General features: G+C 44.4%; 1 long non-coding RNA gene across 3 annotated transcripts; it reads right to left on the reverse strand.

The window, feature by feature from the left end:
* Window positions 1–760: 760 nt before the first annotated feature.
* LOC113910507 lies at window positions 761–22565 on the reverse strand. 3 transcript variants are annotated; one of them, XR_003516069.2, is made up of 5 exons: window positions 22232–22433; window positions 20739–20865; window positions 19196–19337; window positions 14206–14318; window positions 761–1024 (listed from the first exon to the last, which is right to left on the reverse strand). It is a non-coding gene; the product is annotated as an uncharacterized LOC113910507 (long non-coding RNA). The 3 variants fall into 3 exon arrangements; XR_003516070.1 differs by lacking the exons at window positions 761–1024; window positions 22232–22433 and adding exons at window positions 7281–7385; window positions 22438–22565; XR_003516068.2 differs by lacking the exon at window positions 761–1024 and adding an exon at window positions 7281–7385.
* Window positions 22566–22710: the final 145 nt, after the last annotated feature.

A 22710-nucleotide genomic window follows, 5' to 3' on the forward strand; every position in this document is an offset into this window, starting at 1 on the left:
CTCTGCCTGATTTTAAGACCTGTTCTTTGCCTTTGGTATGAAGGCAATTTTACTACAGTGTGTCAGAGTGTGGACTTTTTTCTTTATTAGCCTGCTTGGGATTTACTGTGATTCCAACTCTGGAAAGTCCTCAGCCTTTACTCTTCGAATATTGGCTTTTCCCACTTTCTATACCATCTGTCTCGGAATCCCTGCTTGGATCTGTGGTTGGCCTTCTCTCTCCTCCATGCCCCCGTCTCTCAGGCCTTTATCTGTGGGGGAATTGCAGGAGACAGGGGCCGAAGTATGATCCTCCAGAAAAAATTTACATTTGCTTCTGCCATCTGCCAGGGACGCTTTCAACATTGGGCTGCTCTGAACTAATTTCCCGGTAATTAATTTCAGTCCTTTTTGGTATATGAAGATGGTGTGAATTCAAGCTCCAAACCTGCATGGAAATGGGGAAATTGGGATATTTATTTGGGAGAGATTGTTCTTCTTCCAAGGGCCAAAGTAACTTCAGACAAGTTTCCTTGTTTGTGTCCTTGTGAGCAGAAATCACCCTCCTGCACCTCCCCTTTTATCCTTCTGCTGAGCGTGTAGTGTGTGGGGGATCCCTACCATTCCAAATCCCTGCCTCTCCCAGCATGGCGACAAAACTGAAGACACTGGAATAGGTGATGGAGGCCAAGAAACACTTGAGGGCAGTTGCTATCTTCTGTGGCCACTTTATTTTCACATCCTGAGTCTTTCTCCACTGCCCCAAGGGTTCTGAATTTTTTCAACATGTTATTCAGTATTTTAAATGGTTGTTGTTTGCTTGCCTATTTTGGAATGGAAAGGTTATCAGGATTTCTAGTCCATTATATTTCCAGAAATGGAAGTCCACATCGCCACATATAATCCCCTCTGTGAAGAATTTGCCAGCCTCTCACTCTCTTGATCTTCCTTTTCTTCTTTGTAGGCTGGGGTGGGTGTAGCTGACGCTCTTCACTGTTGGCGGGGACCCACCCTCACCACAACAGGAGGCATGAACGGCAATCTCCTATCACGTGGAAAGAAAAGTATGGTGTTAGAAGCTCTGTATGTTTACCTCATACATTGCTTAGTTTCTATTTTTGGTATATATTTTATCATGTGCACATTATATTAGTATAGTAGTGCAGGCTTGCAATCTATTAATAAATAAATATACATCTTTTAACTGACGGGGTGTATAGTCATGAGAGTTTGGATACTCCACTAACTTCTGAAGCCATTGAGAGCCATTCTCTATGTTCTTAGGATTTTCATGGCTGGAGAGAAAACATTCATTTAGAACTTTGCACGCACTGAACTCTACTTCTTCAGTCCAAAAACAGAAGGTCTGGCATGGGTTATGACAACAAACCATGTGTCAGTTTGGGGAGGGAATGTGCCTGCTAGGCCCAAGGCTGGGACACTGTGGTTGACCCTTGGATAGCCCCATTCTCTGAGACTCATTTCTGCTCCTCTGCTATATCCTATAATTTCCCTTCTTAACATTCCTCTCTACTATATATGCTTTTCCACAGCTTTTGCCTTATGCTATGGACGCCACAAAGATTTAATTTCTCTGTTTAAAGAAAAAAATAGAATTGACATGAGATATATATATATATGTATATATATATATATATATATATATATATATATATAGGCACCTTCAAAAGCAATTGACAGCTCATGGCCCCACTCAGAGCTCACACTGGTTCTTCTCCTGGTACCTTGCCCGGGGCTCTTTGCTCTGAGCCTCCAACTGCTCTTTCAGCTCTCCTTGATGCATTTCCTTGGCCTGCCTGTCTTTATTCTCTGTCTGGGGTGTGTTTTCAGGCTTCTGAAGACAATTTCACCCTGCAAGGGGACACAAGCAATCAGAGTTCAAGGAAACCACCTAGCCAAATGACCACTGCCAAGGATGTCTACCAACAGGAGTTAGAGAGTCAAAACTTACTTCCCCATTTTGAAACTCAGCTTCAAGTCTTAAAGTACTTTCCTGATGGTGATTCCAGGACCCCCCATTCACAATATGACCCCAATTGTCATTGAGCAGGAAAATGCTCGGTCTGGAGCTATTTACTGCTTACAGTCTTAGAAGAGAGTAAACAGAAGGCTTAGACGACAGATATTATAAAATGTATGCATGTGTGTACGTGTATGAATTGGTATAATCCACAGATTTCATGAAGTCCTAAGAAAAGTTTTTAGAGGCAGAATTGTGATAGTCTGGTTTATTAGTATGGAGAACCCATGGCACAGATGAACAAGAAATTTTGTGCTTCAAGGCTTCTGTGCGCCGTCTCCATCGTCACAGACACATGGATTATGGGCATGTCATAGTTGGGTCATCCCCCAAGTCACAGCTGAATCTGGCATCATCTTGTTCTCAGAATCTTTGAGAAGCCTGGGTCCATTAGTGTGGATGAAAACAGGTGCACATGATGCTGCACTCCTGTGTGGTCAAGTGAAACAAGCTGGGTCTCCAAATAGGTCTGTGTTTTCTGAGCTGACAGCCCTCCCCTGTTGATATTTTCTCCTCAAGGAGGATATTTTTAAAAGCCTATTTCACAGAATCTATTTTAGTGGGCCCTTTAGAATGGGCAGTGAGCTGAAGGTAGTTCAGTTTGTTTTAACAATAACTTCGGCTTATTGAAGTGAGCATTAGTGTCTCATGCCCCCATATGGCAGCCATTAGAGACAGGGAAAGCTTGAGAGGCATATTGCTCTGAGATAGCTAGTAAAAGAATTGAAGGTATTTTTATAGGACCTAAAGATAGCACCAATAGAATAAGGACGAAACCCATTTGTAGATGGTAGGCGAGAAGAGGAAATCTTTGAGGAGTCAAAAGGTCTTCCAGCTCTGGTCTACAAGGTGCGGACGCTTTCAGGGGAGAGACCCATGGTTCATGTGTGTATTAATTTAATCGTTTATTTCCTCAGTCAAATCAGTCAACCAGCATGGATTGAGCACTTACTGTGTTCCCAGATGAGGTGGGTTCTGAGGATACGGGAATGAACGAGACACATTCCCTGCTTCAAGGACTTGCATATGGATGATAGACCAGGAAGGAGGTCACTGAGTGCAAGGGGAGGGGGTAGGTGGTAGAAAAGGCAGGGGGTGATATGCCAGTGCATGTGGGGGATGCAGGGATGCTTCTACCTGACCTGGGCTGTCCCAAGCAGGCAGAACTAGAGGTACAAAAACTGCAAGAGGGAGAAAACAGGCTGTCCTTGAGCAACTGCTGGTAGCCCTCAGTGGCTTCCACTAGGTTGAGGTAGGGAATGTCAAGAGGTTACGCTGGAGAGGTAAGTAGGGATCCAGATCACAAAGAGCCTTCTGTGGTTCCCGGCAATGGGAAATCATTAAAGCTTCAAAGCAGGGGAATGAGAGGACCAAATTTTCGTTTTGGAAGGATGGTGTCAGTAGCAATATGGGAATAGCTTCGGGCCGGGAAAGATGAGGACGAGAGGCAAGTTGGGAGCCTGCAAAAGTCATCAAGCCAGAGGATGAAAATGGCCTGCACTAAGGTGGCCGACATGGAAGAGAGAGCAGCGAACAGACTGAAGATATGTTAGGAAGGTAGAATTAACAGGACTTGAGAATGAGTTGAATGGGGGAAAAGGAAGGAGGAGAAAAGCTAAGGCTAATGCTTATGTTACTGGTGGGAGTGATGGTACTGGTTGCTGACATGGTGAACACAGGGGAAAGAGTCTAAGGGGGACAACGGTGCATTACATTTTAGAGATCTCGCATTTATCTCTGGGATATCCAACGGACCCTTAGACATATGTATCTGGAGCGCAGTACAGGGAACTGGCAGGACTTACACATTTGGGAGTCACCAGCCTACTGTTGGTATCAGAGACAGTGAGAATGGGATGAGCTTATTCTAAGGAGAGGGTAAAGAGGAGAGGTCCGAGGAAAGAGCCTGCGGGAACCCAGCAGGCTGGAATAAGGATGAGAAGCCCAGGAGGCAGCTGGAGGGGCAGCAGAGAAGTAGAAGACCTAGGAAAGCGTGAAGCCAGAGGGAGGGTGGGGGGTTGGGAGGAGGAGGGAAAGGAGGGGGAGGCGGGGGAGGAAAGAGGACGCACAGGAAGGGGTAGGAGGACAAGGAGGGACAGCAGGGGCGGGGAGGAGGAGGGGGAGGGAGAGAAGGGCAAAGGGGAGGAGGGCAGGGGTCCACGATTCAACAACTAGCAGACCGCTGGTGGCCTGGGTGCAAGCAGTTTTGGTGATATGACAGGAGAGCAACTGCAGAGGGAATGGGAAGTGGGACCTGGGAGCAGGGCTGACCTTCTCCTTCAAGACTGTAACTGTGGAGGGGTGTGTGCATGTGACTTGAAACAGGGCTCAGCCATGTGACGTGCTTTGGCCACCGGGTTATTAGTAGACGTGACAAGCGGTGAGGTGGTGAGTGGAAGAGAGTGATAAGACACAAGGAGCAAATGACAGGAGAGACTTGAGATGATTCTGATGCTGATGAGAAAGAGCCAATAAGGAAGAAGAGGTTCATGAAGTAGGAGTCGGGGGTGATGATTAGAGAGGGGCCCCTGATGAGGGGCCTTGCCTGGGTCCGGAGTGCAGAGGCAAGGGGTGGGGGGCAGGCTTTAGACAAGAGGATAGACCCAGTGCCAGTCAACCAGCAACTGTAGAAACCCAGGGGTATTCACCAGTAAGTGTCTATGTTTCCACGTGTGGAATCAACTTGGGGCCAGCTAAGCGGCTCCACTCACTGATCTTGGTGGGACTCCCCTGTCTGATTCTCGGCATTGTCAGCTCATCGGGATGAGTCTGTGGTAACTGGGGCGACTGGAGTGCCTGGGCTCTGCTCTACCTGACCCTCAGCTCCATCCTGGGACCCTGGGCTAGCACAGCTTGTCTTTGCCCCGGTGATTGCAGAGGCGCAAGGGGGCAAGCACCAATCCCCCCGCCCCCCCTCCCCGCCTATGGGCAGCCCGTTTGTCACGTCTACTAATATCCCTGTGGATATTAGTCACGTCACATGGCTGAGCCCCGTTTCAAGTCACACGCACACACCCCGCCACACACTGCAAAGTGAAATGGCAGAGAGCACGGGTTCAGGGCTGGATGAAGAATTTCTTAACACAAATAAAGAGAAATACAGTTTTGACATTTTGTCAAACACAAAAAGAAAAAGAACTTTGCAAGTATCCAAGGGAAAAAGACAAATTAAAGGCTTAGCCATTCCCTCTTCCGTTCAGGCCAAGGTGCTGCTGTATTTATGTCTGGAAAGGTTAACACTCAGCTGTGGTTAATGAGTAAAGCCGTCTGGAGGAGAATCCTTCGTGATGGGGTCAGCACAACCTTATAAAACTTAATGACAGGAAAGTCGGCTTTATTGCTTTTGTAGAGAGGGGAAAAGCCCTCTACCACCTCAATGGAGTAGGTAGAATCGGCTTTTGGGTAAAAGAAAAAATATTCTCTCCAAATCTTACAAGAAAAGACTACTGAACTGTGAGAGAGTGTATGTGGGGAGACAGGAGTGTTTGCCAAAGGGAGAACAAGACAGCTGTGGGTTACGTCCACGTTATCCGTGGATAGGCAAGAAATGATCTGGATCCACAAAGTCGGATCCCCCAGGGCCAAACTAAAGGGGTAGCCCAGGGGGCAGGAAGGCAAGTCTGTGATGAGGCAGCTCTCCCCATCTGCTTCAGCCAACCCAAGTGACCGTCACCTGCCTGTCTTCCTCCTTTCTATTTCCAGGCAGATCCATTCTACAAATACCTCCCCTCTACTTTAGAAGCAGGACTGAAGCGTGCTGCTGTGGGTTTTACAAACAATTAGTCAAGGCGTACATGGTTGTCCTCTGTGGATCTTGCACTGACATAAATCAGGGGTCTACCTGTGGCATCCCCTCTCCTTTGATTCAGCATAGTGTGAAATATACCCTGTTGGGGCATTGATGGAATATAGTATCTGATTTTAACTAAACTAACTCTCAGAAAATGAACACCTTGCTTTAAAAGTTCCCTGCAAAGAAATAACAGGTGAAAGATATGCACAGACAGACAATGCGGAAATGACCCAGCTGACCATTAGCCCCACATGTGAATGGGCTCCGGGTCGGCTGCCCTGCAAGGTGCAACAGTGGTGATCTGATCACTTCTGATGAGAAGGGAGCCAAATGAGAAACATGGAAATGATGAGTCTTTAAAATACATATTTACATCCACTCTCATGAATTATCATTAATTTGCCCCAAGCGCGTGTTGTACTTGAATGTACGCCACATGTGAGTAGGAAGGCACTATGAGTAGTAGAATGCCCAAAAGTTAAGCAGTCAGAACGCTTACACAAACTTCCCCAATAGCCTTGGCAATATTTTAGGTTGGGTGACACCCAAGCCAGTATTTTTTTAAATGTCCATGTACAACAGTAAAGAAACATGTTTAAGGATTTCTTAGAAGCAGAAAATCATACATCTTCTTTCTGTCTCCTTCCATCTGTGGTAAAAATGACTGAAACAGATGTGGAAGAGAATACAGCCACAAACTAGAATGGATTCCTTCCCCAGCAAATAATATTAACAGATGCATAGAAAACATGGTTGAAGGTTAGAAGAAATGTGTACAGAACAAATTATACTGAGTGGGAGGTTTGTTATGCTTTGGGGTGAAAGTACAGATGTCTGAGTTAATGGTATTACTAGGTTCTTTTTCAATAACTGTGTAAGAACTATTGTGTGTGTGTATGAGAGAGAGAGTCACTAACGGAAAGAGAGGCGGAAGAAGATGTATTCTCCACAGAAAATGACTTCTTGAAAACTTAGTGTTACCACCAAAGGAACAAGTGGAAAAAAGAATTTTGATTTGGAGAGAAAAAAGATTCACCTGTCAGGCTACAGATTTGTGCCATGTGTGAAATTCTTTAATACATTTTTCCTAAACAAGGTATTGCAGCAGAGGAGTGGAAGCCACAGTTTCATAGGGCAGGACTCTTAAAGCTGGATGTGTGTGTGAGTCACCTGAGGTCTTGTTAAAATGCAGATTTTGATTCAGTCACTCTGGACTGTCCTGAGATTCCCCATTTCTTTTCTTTCTTTCTTTCTTTCTTTTTTTTTTTTAAGATTTTATCCCACGCAGGTACCTGAGATTCCCCATTTCTAACATGCTCTCAGGTGATGCTGATGCTGTTGGTCAATGAACCACACTTTGAGAAGTGAGACCATAAAGAAATAGAGAATGTTAGGGTTGGGATTAATTTTACAAAAATAAAATCATCTACAATATAGTAAAATCTTTATTTTGTAATGACATGTGGAGTGACACAAACCATTTGTACCATGGAGAGTTTTGCTGGTTATCTTGTGGCAAAGTCCTTAAGAGCGGTCATTCAGGAGGATCGACAATTTTGTCAAATATCTGACCTTTTAAATAATGACAAATAACATTAGATTTCAACCTAGCAGGTAGACTACATACGTACATAGTACACAGATACACCTAATCTGTTCCTCAAGGTAAAAGTGGCAATTTAACAATGACTGAGAAAGTAACTGTCCTTCAGGGGCACCTGGGTGGCTCAGTCGGTTAAGCGTCTGACTTCGGCTCAGGTCGTGATCTCAGGGTCCTGGGATTGAGCCCCGCATCCACTACCTGCTCAGTGGGGAGCCTGCTTCTCCCTCTCCCTCTGCCCCTCCACCCCCGGCTTGTGCTTGCTCTCTGTCTCAAATAAATAAATAAAATCTTTAAAAAAAAAAAGGAAAGAAAGTAACTGCCCTTCATAAGTAGCTGGTTCTATGGAGGTAGCAATGTTTTCATCATTATGTGATGTTGTTGAACACGACATAGGGACCACCTATGAAATCCTTCATCCCTTCACATTAAGAAACTGATTTTCTAGCATTTAAAAATCAATCACACAATCTTCAACCTATTTTATAAAAATATAAAAACATAGCTATTATTCCCTCAGTGCCCCTTCTGATCATTTGTAAGAAAATCAGGTTGAGATCAGAGAACATAGAAAGGTATTAGCTGAGTTTCCACAAAAACATTTGTATAATTGGCGAGCATGACTGAGTAATGAGTACCATGATTTGATAAGGGGCTGATGGTGCAAGCCTTCCATTTGGATCAACGAAGTACCTTTTCTCACTCTGACAGCAATTAAAACCAAGTAAGAAAACCAACCAAACTCAGAACTAGACCACTGAATGATTTTATCACAAAGTTCTAAACCAAGATTTTAAAACACAAAGCAGCATATTCAACTGCATTGTTCTCACAAAGAATATTAATAATATGTAAAAGATTTTAGTGAGAATAAAATTTTACCAATAATAAAATAATGACTTAAAAGCATTTTTTATCTTATCCTTTTTAAAGTTTATATTTTTGTATATATTTTTATGTACAGAAAACATTGGTACAGTAGTACATTTGAATAACTTATAAATACATAATATACGTTTTGAGGGTTGTTTACTTTTTAACTAATGGGGCGTGCAATACAAAAATATCAGAAGACGCTGATATAAATTAACACTATGAACTCTGGTCATTTTCCTTCATTCATTCAATGAACATTTGTTACACACAAATATTGTTTTAATGACTGTTGATTGCATATATATTCTAAAAGACGTTTAGCCTCAGGGTGATCAGATTTTGTTAGCAAAAAAAGACAAGAGAAGAAAAAAGACAAAAGAAGAAAAAGACAAAAGAAGAAAAAATTCACCCTTTAGGTAGGATCAGGCAGTTTTGTTGTAGAATGCCCCAGGTCTGGATCATTCCTGTAGAACACTCAGCAAGCATTTATGGGATCCCCAGCAGGCCTGGTGAAGGAATGTAAGCTGAGGAGAGGATATGGTCCCCGAGATGTTAAGGTGACTCACAGCGGAGCCCTGCTGCTGATTCACAAGGTCCACCCTTTGGGACGGGCCTTCTTCAGAGGAGCTTAAATGCCCAATCAGGAGCTTTGTCTAAATGTTGCTTCATTTTTCTGTTTAAGAGCGCTGTTTCTATAGAAAAAGAGTTTCTGAGGAACTCTTATCACAAAAACACTTTGTATAAACTGCCTCTTGTGGAACCATTGCTCTGGCTTCGCTAAGATAAGTCCTATTGTACATAATCACTAGTTTAAAGAACTCCCAACGAGAAAACTGAATAGAGGGAGATATTTGACTCTTAGTTAAGGACAAGTAGAAATTACCTTCTTTGTATTAGAAAGAACCTGGGGCAGAATCATGTGTTCAGGATAAAGGAATAGGTGTTTTTCTCTCCCTTCCTAATTCTGATATAGGGAAGAGAAATAAAAGAGCTAGGATTGAGAAAAAGAGAGTTGAAACACATGGGGAACAAAGTCATCGGCGGGCTTTCGATGAGGTTAGAGCTAGGAGTGGAGAGAAGCTGTAAAGCTTTGCAATATAAATCTAGCCTGAAGGTCCAGCTCCGCACGTCAGCCCTGAGTCATAGTGACTCTAAGGTGGAATTTGTAAATAAAGTAAAAAGAACATAATAATCAGAACGTGGCTATGGGAGAAGAGTTATATTTAATGATAATTAATAACTAATAAAACAGAAAAAAGGTGCTTCTCTAAGAAAAGTGTTTGTTCTCTAAGGATAAACAGCTTTATTGTCTATTGTTTCAAGTCAGCAATTTTAAAAAAGTATACTAAAGGGCTCCTGTGTGGCCCAGTCGGTTAAGCATCCGCATGATTTGAGCTCAGGTGGTGATCTCAGGGTTATGGGATCGAGCACGGTGTCGGGCTCCGTGCTGGGCAGGGAGTCTGCTTGGGATTCTCTCTCCCTCTCCCTCTGCCCCTCCCCCGTGCTTGCATATGCTCGCTCTCTCTCTCTTTCCCAAATAATAAATAAATCTTTAAGATAAAATTAAAAAGTGTACTAAATAATTAATAATTAAAAGGTAGAAAATAAGTTACTATAAATCTGTTAGTTTGGACATGGGCAAACATCATTTGAATCTAAAGAAAAATATTGCCCAATAAATTGCCCAAAATGATTAAGACATCTACTGCCACTTGGTGGCAATGTGTGCTAATTACGGGAAAAGAACCCACTTTTTTTTTTAATCTCAACTTTGAGAATGGAGATTCATTTTTTTGCCCCTCTTTTGTCCTGTCTTCTAAGCTGATACAGATCTTCAAAGCAGATTTTCACTGCATGGTTAATTTCTTCAACAAACATTAAGCACCTACATGCTATCAGGCACTGTTGTAGGCACTGGGGATACAGAGGTGAACTGGAGAATCAATGGCTATGCTCTCATGGTGTTTAAATTCTAGTGAGAAGATAGGGAATGAATAAATGAATGGTTTCTGATAGTGCTAAGGGCCACATGAGGATAAGACAGGGTAATGTGGTAGGAAGTAACTGGGAGAAATACTCAGAGGAGGCCTCCTTGAGGAACTGACATTCAGACTTAAAAACAAAATAGAATTCAGCCTCACAAAGATCTGAGAGAGGAGCATCCCAGGCAGAGGAAACACTACATATGAAAGCCCTAAAGGGAGAACTGTTTGCAGCGAGTTAAGGAGAGATTGGTAGTAGGTCAATTTAGAGAGAGAGGCAGGGCCTAGATTATGCAGGGCCATAAACAGTAGAAAATTTGAACTTCATGCTAAGTACAGTAGGGAGCTATGGGAAATTGGAAAACAAGGGCACGATATTTTGCAGCTCCTCTCTGCAAGAGTTGGAGTGTATTTTCCCATCTCTGAAATCTCGGCTGGCCTTGTAACTTGCTTTGACCTCAGAACGTTGCAGAAATGATGTGGTAATTCCAAAGGCTCAGCGCCAAGAGGTCTCGTAGCTTCCAACTTCACCTTGTTGAAATGCTTCTGCCACCACATAAGAAATCCCAGGCTGGGCTGCTAAGGGGCAAGTGACCATACAGAGAACAAGGCCAGCCAATAACCAGCACTGAATCCCAGACGTGTGAATAAGGGGAATTTTACCTTCATGAGTCCTCACAGAGTTGCCAAATGACCATAGTGACATGTGTGAGCCCAGATAATTCCCACAAAAGAACTGCCCCACTGAGCGCGACCTAAGTTACTGATCCACAGAACTATGACAAATAAGAAATAGTTGTTTTGAGCCACTGTGTTTTGGGGTGGTAACTGAAACAGAAGCTCTGGGGAAAACTCTGTAAGGAAGCCTAGGGCAGCCATGGAAATAGGGCAGCACCATGCTCCTGAACAGAGCTGGGTCTCAGTAAGAACAACTTCCAGCAAGAGGAAAGAACTTGGGAAAAGCCCATGTAGATCTCTGTGTCTGGCTGCTTTGTGAGCTAGTGGGCTCAGGGTGCTGAGCTCAGGGTGCTGAATTAGACTGAAACCTGACAGTGCCCTGGAGGCTTTGGGGCTCGTGGACACTGAGGGATGTTGAGTTGGGATTCTAGGGTCCAGAATGGAGTGGATTTTTAGATCTATCCACTTATAAAATTCAGAACCGAGTGGAAAGTGGGTATTCTGCACTCCCCACTGAAGCTTTTGAGGTCTGGGAATTAAGCAAGTTTACTGCCCTTTTACACCTTGAATTCCCTTATCTCTTAATTACTAGTGACAAGCTGCATAACCGCTTGTGGTAGAACATTTGTCTTTCCCCAGCTGGTATTCCAAGTCTATGAATTCTAGGCATTAATGAGCTAACCCAGCAGCACTGGATATTTGAGAAGAACCCACAAGCCAGGGTGTCTGGTAAAGCCCAGATTCTTCTTTTGTTGTTATTGTTGTTTTTAAAGTAGGCTCCATGCCCAGTATAGAGCCCAACATGGGGCTTGAACTCCTGACCCTGAGATCAAGACCTGAGCTGAGATCAAGAGTCAGACGCTTAGCCAACTGAGCCACCCAGGCACCCCAAGCGCACATTCTACGATGTTCTTTTGAAGACGGCCACGAGCTCACTGGGGAAACATCTCTGAGAACAGAAGGAGGGTCTCAGCAGCAGGCTGACACATACCCGTCTTTCCTGATAAGATTCCCCATTCCCTGTCACACAACATGGAGGCTGCATCTGAAGACAGCTGAACTGCAGCGCAATTTACTCTTCTGTGAGCCTTGTTCACGGAATGTCCTTTCTGAAGCTAGACAGGAAACTCCCATATCCTAGCTCCCTTGATATGGCAGGTACCATGCCCTTCACATCACTCCCAGGATTGCACAAGATTATGGGGCTTGAGTCTTGTTTTAATTTGTCTCAAGCAACCCAAAGAATCACACCTGCTGAAAGCAGAGTCCTTACATCATTAAGAGTTACAGCCAGCTCCCCACCATTCATTAGCCCAACCCAACCCAGAAATACCTCCTTCTTGTCCCTGGCGTACATATTCTGTGCTTGGGCTGGAACAGGTTTACTGTGTGTTCCCTCACCACAAACATCTCCCTCACCCATTTCCAGGTGTGTCCTTTGGTGACCTCGTAGTGGCCTTCTCTTCTCCTATGTGCACAATGTCAGGAGCAACCTTCATGCTCAGGCCTGGCCTTGGGACCTCTGGGCTTGACCCCTATGTCTCTTACTCCTCTCTCTAGGGTGCTGTCTCTGGCTATGATTCCACACAAGTGGCTTCCAGCCTCCTCCTCGACAGCCTGGTTTATATTTAGGTTTGGCTGCAAATGAGCAGACAGATGATGCAGAACCCCTCTTCCCCGGGGATGGGCCCTGCTTTGTCTTCCTGACATTCTCTCTAGGAAGAGAATTGCTGTCTGGTGGCCAGGAAGCAAGAGAAGCATAGTGAGAGGTGAGAAGAATGTTTAGTAGCTAAAGGAAAGGGTGGGGAGATATGAAAAGGGAAAGTAGGAAGTGAAGCATTAGGGACTGTCTCAGCAGAAACTGTTGATATCAAACAAAACAAAACAAAACAAAACAAAAGGAAAAAAATTCCTTATAGCTTTGGAACTTGGGGTGTGATATAGGCTCAACAAATCACTGAAGCTTAATCAAATACCCACTATGTATCTAGCATAGTCCATGCCCTCAAGAACTTATGACCAATAGAAGAAACACATTTAAATAAAAATTATGAGGCAGAAAAGAACAGAAGTTGAGTGACTGCTCTGGGAGCTCAGAACCAGCCTGGTACAGTGAAAGGGACTGACGCGAGAACCGGGGCTAGGACAGCATATAAAAAGCATCATGCGTCATATTAAGGGATTTAGACTTCATCTTGTAGGGAATGGGGATGGAGTCATAGTTTGTCAGCAAAAGAGTGACACAAATAGATGTGTTTTAGAAAGATAAGTCTGTGGCAGTGTGGCTTAGAGGGCAAGGACAAGGGGACCATATGAGATACACGCGCGCCCCACAGAGGAGCATACCTATTCTTTTTTCTCATGTTTTTTTTTTTAAATACAGAATTTTTTAAATTTAAATTCTATTAGCCAACATATAGTACATCATTCGTTTTTGATGTAGTGTTCAATAATTCATTAGTTGTGTATAACACCCAGTGCTCATCACATCACGTGCCCTCCTTAATGCCCATCAGCCGGTTACCACCCCCGCCCCCCACCACACACACCTCCCTCTGTTCTGTAACCCTCAGTTTGTTTCCCGGAGTCTCGTGGTTTGTCACTGGCACTGAAATTTAGACGGAGCAAAAATACGAGGCAGTGATGTTTAAAAGATTTTACCAGTTTCAAACCCCTCACCCCCAGCAGATGTGACATCCCCCCTCAACTTCTCCAGTGTGGGATCAGCTTACTTTTTGCCTGACTTGCCCCTTGCCACCACCACCAGCCAGTCGGATAGATGGCTGAAGTGGGAGGCTCCAAATGAGAAGGGGGCAGAACACTAGCTATGCTTCAGAGACATGTCGTCTTCCTCCCCTGCTTTCCTCACAACCAGTTAGCTCCGCTGATTGCAGGACAGATCCAGTGCTGCCTGCCCACCTCACTATTTATGACCCAGACTGTAGGGATTTTCAAAGGTGTCCTCTCCAAAATTGGCGCTGGGAGCTCCTTCCGGGTAACCCAGACAAAAAGCTGACTATGCTGGGGTGGGTGTTGCTTCTCTCCAGGTGTAGGCCTGACCCTAAGCTCAGCTTCCCACAGCACCAGGGGCTTCTCTGCCTCAGAAGGGGGGTCTGTGATAGCCCAGAAACCGCAAGTTTTCCAGTCCTGAGCAATCGGATGCAAAGAGAACATCTGTAAACAGCCGCGATCCAACCCCAAGCTGCCTGGCACCGCACCGCCCGTCTGCTTCCCAGTTAACACGGTCATTGCTCACCCTTGATCTGTGAAAAGGCAGATCCGCCTGGCACCAGCGCATCTCTGGTGGATTGATGACTGACAGAAGCCTGTTCTTTCTCTTCTGCTGTTTATCTGAAGCTCTTCCCTTTCCTACAAAACAAAAAACAAAACACAAAACAAAACAAAAAACTATCCCTTATCCCATGTCAAGTGATGTTGAGCAATTTGTCCCAAACCTGGCGCACGGCCAGTAGTGACCCAGATGGGACACAGTTGGCAGAATGCTGCACTTAAGAAATTAAGAAGTCATGAAATGTAGATGAAATAGCACGGGCTTTGAGTCTGGATTTGCATGCTAGCTCTGCTCTCCATTAGCTGTCTAATAGTAGGTAAATTTACCTTCCAGCCTCCATTTCCACATGTATAAAATGGGCAAAATTAATATCACATTCAATAAGATTGTGGTGAAAATCCCATGAGATAATGTTCCCAGTGCACTTGGCTCCGCACTACTATTAAGAAGTTGACAATGGAGAAGCATGCTTCCATCCAGGCATGATTCTTCCCTCTCCTGGGCTTCCTCTGCACTGATCAATTTCTATTATGTTCTTTGTTAGAAACATGTAACTGTCCTCCTGGTGATCCGTTTACCCCTCTGTGAATTGGCACACTTTAAGGAACTATTAGGAGTCACATACAGGTCACTTATCTGAGTGATCTCTCACCTGGTAGCCTTGTGCAACCAGACCCCAACCCAGACTTTGGAAGGCAGTGATAAGGGCCTCTGAGGAGCCAACGTAGGTGTTCCAAGGTCCACCCATTATAGCTCACACAGGTTGGGAGCAAAAGTTCCCTGGGTTTGGGATAAAAAGGTTCTGGCTTTGAAAACAGATTAATTCAAAACCCACTTCTACCATTTGTGTGACTGGGAAGTTGCTCACCCTTTTTGAGGCTCAGTTTCTTAAATTTAAATCAGGGTGACAGTATGCGGTAAGGATTAGAGATAATGTTCCTGCCCTGTAGCGGCTCCTTAATAACTGGGCTTCTATTATTATTTCTGTATGGTCAGGCTCCTCCAGCCCTTGTTGGGGCTAATAGTGGTCAGTAATGCAGTTGCATGGAGGCAAATACATTTGCTTCTCTGATCACTGAACCAGTAGGTTCAGGCAGCTAGGAGAAAGTCTTCCAGACAGCAGTGGTTCTCAGCCCTGGCTGCACATTAGAATCTGGGGAGCTTCTAACCCTCCAGTGCCCTCACCACACCCTAGACCAATTACATCCAGGCACTGTGGCCGGGGCCCTGACATCAGTACCTATAATGCTCCCCAGGTGATACCGATATGCAGCCAAGGTTGAGAACCCCTGGGCTGCTTCCCCAGGGTCAGTGTGCATATGTAGCACTCGGGGAGGTTACTAAGATGCAGAGTCTGATTGAGAAGGCCTGGGGTGAGGCCCCAATTCTGAATTTCTAGTAAGTTCCCTGGTGATGCTGATGTTACTGAGTAACAAGGGCTAGAGGAAGATTTCTCTCTTTATCAAGGTATAACAGCTGAGAGCCCAATGTCATGGGAAGAGACAGAAAAACTTTAATAAGATGGAGCCTTGAGCTCCAAAAGCAGAGTGGCCTGGGACTCTTTAAGCAGAGGCACGTAGCCCGATACTTCCTAACAGTCCCAAGGAGTATCACTACATTGTAATAAAGTCCAAGTTGATGGTCATAATTACAACCCCAAATCTTTTGAGAAAAAAGCTGCATTATGTGTAGGAGCATTGGTTTAAGAGGACTGGGAAACATCATGTATTTTAGAGAATCTCATAACAAAATACATATCTTCAACTATAAGAGGTGAGCTTTAGACAAATCTTCCAATGAAAAATAACCAATGTTGTATTGGTGCCAATTACTGAATTTACCAGAAGGTTGTCATTCAAAAGGCACCTGACACTCAACCCTACTCAAGAACTGAGACAGGAAGTATCACTGTTCCCAATTATTCATTCTCCTGTCCCTATAAAGGGATTATAGTTTCCCATGCCATTGACACAGGGATTGGCCATATGACTTTTTTGGCCAATAGAACGTGAGCACTTGAAACATGCTATGTGCCTCATCCAAGCAGAAGTTTCAAGAACCACTGCATGGTTCCTTTGTCCTTGCCACAAGACTCTATTAGGGGGTGCTCCTTCATTCTGTTTCCTAGAATGAAGAAAACATAAGCAGGGCTTGCAGCTGACATGTCCAGGGGTGAAAAATAAGCATTGTGACAAACGACTAGTACATGAGCAATGCAGAGAGGATTGCAAAAAAACAGAAAAGATGCCATTCCTCCCCACATGCACAGTGAGGGGGTTATGGTATGAAACAGAAAATGAGAGTGGCCAGTAGTGAATATGGCTTCACATATGCAGATCCTGAAGGGATGTGTAAATGTGGGGAGAAGGAGAAAACAGATACCTCCTGGCAGATTTGGGGAGGTTTCTTGAAAAAACACTCTCTGAAATGAAGGGAGGGTCTGGAAGAAATTAATACAGTGAATTATCCTAAAAGGTGAGAGGGCTTGGGTTAGGTATTAGATATGAAGCCAAACTTTAGAGATAGATTGAAGGAGGAGGCAGAGAGGGACAAAGAGGGGTGAGGGCTTTGCTATAAAGAGTGATAGGGGCACCTGGGTGGCTCCGTTGGTTAAGCATCCAACTCTTGATTTTGGCTCGGATCATGATCTCAGGGTTGTGAGATCGAGACCCACATCTGGCTCCACACTAGGCATGGAGCCTGCTTGAGATTCTCTCTCTCTCCCTCTCTGCCCTCCCCTACCTCTCTCCCTCTCTTAAAAAAAAAAAAAAAAAAAAAAAGAGTGACAAATTTTTGCCTATGAGAGACACCAAGCCTTCAAGATGCTTCTTTCCTGGTCTTCCTGATGAAGGCATCTGGGACCACTTTCAACATCTTTTCTTTACTCCCTGGAGGGGAACCATGGATCTGATTGACCAGACTCCTGGGCATTGATTTGACTTTTCCTTGCTCTTTCTCTGGTTCCATTTTCTCTGGTGCTGATGGATGTTTGTGATTAAACAACAAAGTCACTTAATTCTCTAGCCTAGGACAAATGAGGTACCCCAGGACTTAATCTAGTTCCCTCAAGTTGGCCCCAGGTCCTAGAGTAATAGCCCCAGCTGTCGTGAAGTATCGCCTTGACCAACCATTGTCCCGTGCTTATATTTCCCTTGCACACCTCACCTGCAGGGAGAGATAATTAATGTGGGCAGGCTTCATGTATTCCTGTGTCCTCTGGCCAGAACTCCATTGTTAATACCGTTTTAATGCCAAAGCCCCCTCTGACTTCTAAGACTACCTATCTTGCTCATGCCTGCTATCCTTGTGGCTATCACCTGATGCCCAGAAAGATATTTTCAGCCAGAGTCAAGTTTTAAATAACTGTGTGCATGTGTTTGTCTTTTAAGAGCACCATGACATTTTGTAATTATGACAGTGGGGGGGGGGGGCGTTATTTCCTAAACTTTCCTTACCAGTTTATCGGAATCCAAATAAGAACATAAGACCTGAAAACAGGTGAACTCAGCTCAACAACTAAAGAGTACATGAAAAAACAAGTAAATCCCACAGAAGTAGAAATGGCCACAGGAAAATGACAAGTATGAAGAAAAGAGAAAGTCTTAAAATGAGAAAGTCAGCTAGGGACCAAATGACTTGAACGTCTCCCCCCACTTCTTTCCCCTCATCTCTCCTCCATTTGATGAAGCAGCCAATTTTAGCTCTTAAGATGCTTGGGCTGAGGTGGATGTTTCTTTGTGTTGCAAGTCAACGGAGGAGAGAGTCTTGCAAAATCATTTTCTTTCTCTTCTCTGCATGTAAAATCCATTAAAAGGCTGAGGCCATTTTTCTGCTCTAGAGAAAAGAAAAGTATTTACAAAGAAGGCAGAAGAATGTCTTCACACATGTACACAAAAGAGAAGGCCAATTAAAGCCTACAATAGGGGGGAGCTTTGCAAGCTTATTTCTGCTAGGAACAAAAACTCCTGGCCATCAACCAGCTTCCTTTAGACAAGCAACCAAATCTGAGTCATAGGGATAAAAGACCTAAATAGTTGGTCAAAATTTGACATCCACTGGCTTGTACTCCCCCATCTTCCTGCAGGCCTCATCATGAAGGCACCAGATAGAATGGCCTAAGGGAAACAGAATTCTTCTGGTACAGCAGATATCTTTAATCACCCAGAGCCATTAGATCAAAAGGATGCAGTTTAATTCTGTCTCTGTTCATAGAGCCACTTACTTTGCCCTCTGCATCCCTCATTCCTTTTCTACTTTTCTATTTTCTGGGTTTCTTTTTTTAATCCTCAAAAAATAAAATCTTGCTTCCTTCTAATCACTACTATCTGTAATTAACAGGAAGGGCTTTCCTCCAATTAACTACTGTCCCCAGAGTAAGATGAGCATGTAGGAAGCCAAGCTGGTGAAGCATTAGGAGTGAAGGTAGGGCAAAACCCAGACTGGGGGGCAGAGAAAGATAAGGCCAGAGTTGAACCTGGGGAGAAGACCAGATCGGGGCAAGACTTGCTGGGGAGCACTGAGGCGCTGGGAAGGGAGCGTATCAAGTATGAGTCATACTTTATACCAGGCAGAAGCTGGGCTGCTATCTCATACCAATGGAGAGATCATTGTTATGGCAAAGGAATGAGGAGTCTGACCCCAGCTGTTGAATTCTGACTGCTGACAGCTTTTAAGCCTCACCGCTCCCTCTTCCTCTTGTGCCCACAGCAGCTGATAAGAAAGCCTGGGTGCTCCCTCTTTTGGTGGGGGCAAGGGATTCACACTCAGCAAGCCGGTGCCTATACAGGAACTCTCACTCCGGCTCTACTCCCCACCACAAAAAAAAATCTCTGTGCTGGATGCTTTGTGTTCTTTCTCAGGCATCTCCCTTCCCCCACCCCACTGCTGCCTGAGTGGCCTGGCCTGCCCTGCCCTCCTCGAAGACCTCAGTTACATAATCCAAACCATTTCATACCCTCTTTGTGTGCGCAGGGGCCATTGTCAGTCTCCACATCTGAGTCTCCACATCTGAACCAAAGTTTGAGTAGGCATCTACCTGAGTCTGCGGGTAACAGAGAGTAGATCTAGGAGTATACTCTCATCATCCATGGTAATACCTGGTAATGACATATTCAAGCAAAACAACAACAACAAAACAACTTCAGAAAAGCTGGGTCAATTTGACAAAGAGAAGTTCAAGGCTAGAAGTTGATACAGCTGATGGGGGATAGAGATGGAGATGGTGGGGAGTCAAGTCAGTATTTCTAATCTCAGCTTATTAGTCAGGGTCTATCAGCTGGGCCACTTCCATGAATTTGAACCGCCTATAAAATCACATGCTACAAGCACATAAAACGTGAGCTGGGAACATTGACCATGGTTCTAGGAAAACTCTAAACCTCCATTTATCTTACTTGTTCTGACCCTTTCTCCCTGAGTTTTCAGTCTTCATCTGGTTCTCTCACTGCCTCCAATTTTTATTTTATATGTTCACGATTTGATTATTTGCTTTGGATATAGTCCGACTTGAGCTGGTATCCCCCCCTCAGATTTCATTCAAAATTTGATTTTTGCTACCATGCATTAGGACTCTGGGTAAGTGATGCCTCTATATATACAACACACACACACACACACACACACACACACACACACACACACACACACACATGTTCATACACCACACACACCAGGAATGGAATGCTGACTAGTGAGAACAAAGAGCTAGTGAGATATATTCAGAATCCAAACTTCCCAGATATCTTAACTACCCCACCCCATGGTTTACATCAGGCTATACATTACAAGGAAATTACATGCATATGGAATTTAGTTGTATCATCTAAAAGACAAGGCCTCTAAGGCCTTTGCAGGAAGCATAAGAGAAAACTGAGGGTCAAGCCCTAGCTTGCTTATAAATATGTGACATATAACACTTCCACTCACAACCAAGTGACTAGTTAGCTCTGTCCAACTCAAAGGGGCGTGGCAATGTGGAAGAGCATATCTCTGCTGTGGTGGGTTTAAGACTCTAGGTCAAGGTCATAGGCTCCCATCGTATATGGCCCAGCTACTCTGACATAGAGATTTTCCAAAGGCAACAGACAATACCTCTAAGAAGGGGCTGCAATCTTCCAGAAATGGCTCAGAGCTCACAAATACCCTAGCATGTGAATGGCCCCAAAAAGCTTATCACCAACAGGACAAAATCACCTCTGACAGTGCAACAGGAAATGCTCATATAGTTTATTTGAGACATAATAGGCGGTGGGAAGAGGAGCCTATGTGTAGCTACCAGGCCATATAAGGACTGAAAATGGACCCTCATTTCATGATTCTCATATTCTACTTCACCTAGTACACTGGGCCAAAAGAGGACAAAAATAAGTTGCTTAAATTGCTCTTTCTGATGCAGCAAAACAGATGCTAGTTGCAAACTAAACACAGCTGAAGGGAGAGAAGGCATTTGCACCCAATAATCATGTGCCTACTACTGGTTTGCTGCCTGGTCAACTCACTCAAACTCAGCAGTCAAGTTGTATTCTCCACGCTCCCAATTAAGCTGAAGAATCTTGGTTTCTTCCACAGGTTCTGAGTGCTATTAAGCCTGGTGAATTTCTTGGGGTTCCTCCTTGCAAAATGAGTCTAGTTTGAAGGAGAAAGAAAAGAGGGTTGGAGCAGACCCACCTGCAGCCTACGGCTACCACAGCTTGGTCATAGATTATGCAGGAGTCCTCCTCCAAGCCTTGGAGTAAATCTTGCAGGTTACTGCCTTCATAATCTGAACAAATTTGACTTTGCAAAGCATTAAAGGGCCCAGGAGATGTGGGGAGGAAAGGAAGAAAAATGGAATGGTTTCCAGGTAGCAGTTCAGTTTTTCTTTAGGCTGAGAGTTCAGCCATCTCTGTGTTTTCCAAAGATACACTAGGGAACATTTTTTCAGGGGGTAACCTCCACTTTGCCTTACTGATTGGCTCTCTAGAAAAATAAATGTCTCAATAGGCAACACCCAACTCATCTAGATGATTCCATGTGTAGCTTCTCTTGGGGAAGCCACTTTTATAAAGCAGGGGGGAAATTCTCAAATGCTGGGCCATTGAGTAGTATTTGTGGAAGCTAGAGACTCCTGTGCTCTCCTTTCCCCACTTCCCCCTGCCCTATCCCTATCTCCAACATGTGGAAGATCCTCAATCTTTTGGAGGCCCAGCTGGGTCCAAAGCCTGAGGGTTAAGCTATGTCTAACTTATGGGGTGGGCTTATCAGATGTCTATTAAGAAGTATCACCCATTCTAGAGGAATACAGGAGCCACAAACAACGAGCTTAACCCTATAAGAAAATCTTAGTGGTCAGAGGAGGCTCTGAGCTCATCTTAGGGCTGACCATGCAATTTTATTTCCCATCCAGCCTTCCTGAATTCCTATCAGTTTGATAATATGAATAAGAATCATTTGTTGACCAAGTTATGTGTCAGTCACTGTACCAGGTGCATTATTATGTATGAATACGAGCTAGTTCTTAATAACACAACAAGCATGCAATTAAAGATTGTCAAGAAGACAAAGTTGGGTATTTATGAACTAAAATGAGCAGTTTATGGAGTTCCCTAGGGACTTTAGTCCAGTAGATCACCAAGAAATCTGGCTACCACCACCTACACTGGGGAAGGTGGGTGAGGCTCAGATGGTGTCTGTGGATTTGCAGAGAACCGGTGGATACGAAAAGTTCCTGAAACTCTGGAGAGGAGCGTGTGATCAATCTGGCCTCATTGTTGTCTGGAGTGGGTCATAATTTTCAATTGCTAATCTTGAATTCATTAAGAGATCTTCAGACTCGTACTTGCTAATCATTTGTGTTTAACTCATGCGCTGGTACATTCTGGTTGTTATGTTCTCACAAGGCCTTACCTCCCAGTCCTCATGTCACCTAAAAGTGGGACCATGTCAGACAGATGCTCTTGTCCCCATTTCAGGGCCTGGGCTCCAGTGATAAAGGAACCCTAATGATACAAACCTGTGTAAACAACCAGGTGATCTGGTTAGACAAGAAGAGAAGTTGCTTGAACCAAAATGGGAACCAATCTTGGCCATTAGAATTGTGAGTAAAGAGGCTCTGATGTCAAGACCCACAGCCCCACCAGGCAGCACATGCTCACTGAATCATGGAATGAATGCTAGTGGTGTGAAAGCAAAACATTTTGTGGAGCGCACAACCATTACCTGCAGAAAAGGAAAGATCACACATAGAATAGACCTGGACAAATGCCCCCTCACGCCTCCATCTCACTTTCCACTTATTGCCATGCTGTTCTCCTTCCCTCCACCCCCTTTACTCAGTGCCATCTGGTCTCCTTCCCCACTTTTTGGGCCAAATAGCATCCTCACAAATCCTGCCAGCCACCTCCTACTGCCAAACACACTAGTCTCTCTCCGTCCTTGCTATGGGTTGAATTATGTCCTTGTAAAAGACATATTGAAGTCCTCACCTCCAGT

Source organism: Zalophus californianus, chromosome 6 (assembly GCF_009762305.2).
Source record: "Zalophus californianus isolate mZalCal1 chromosome 6, mZalCal1.pri.v2, whole genome shotgun sequence".
NCBI classification, from domain to species: domain Eukaryota; kingdom Metazoa; phylum Chordata; class Mammalia; order Carnivora; family Otariidae; genus Zalophus; species Zalophus californianus.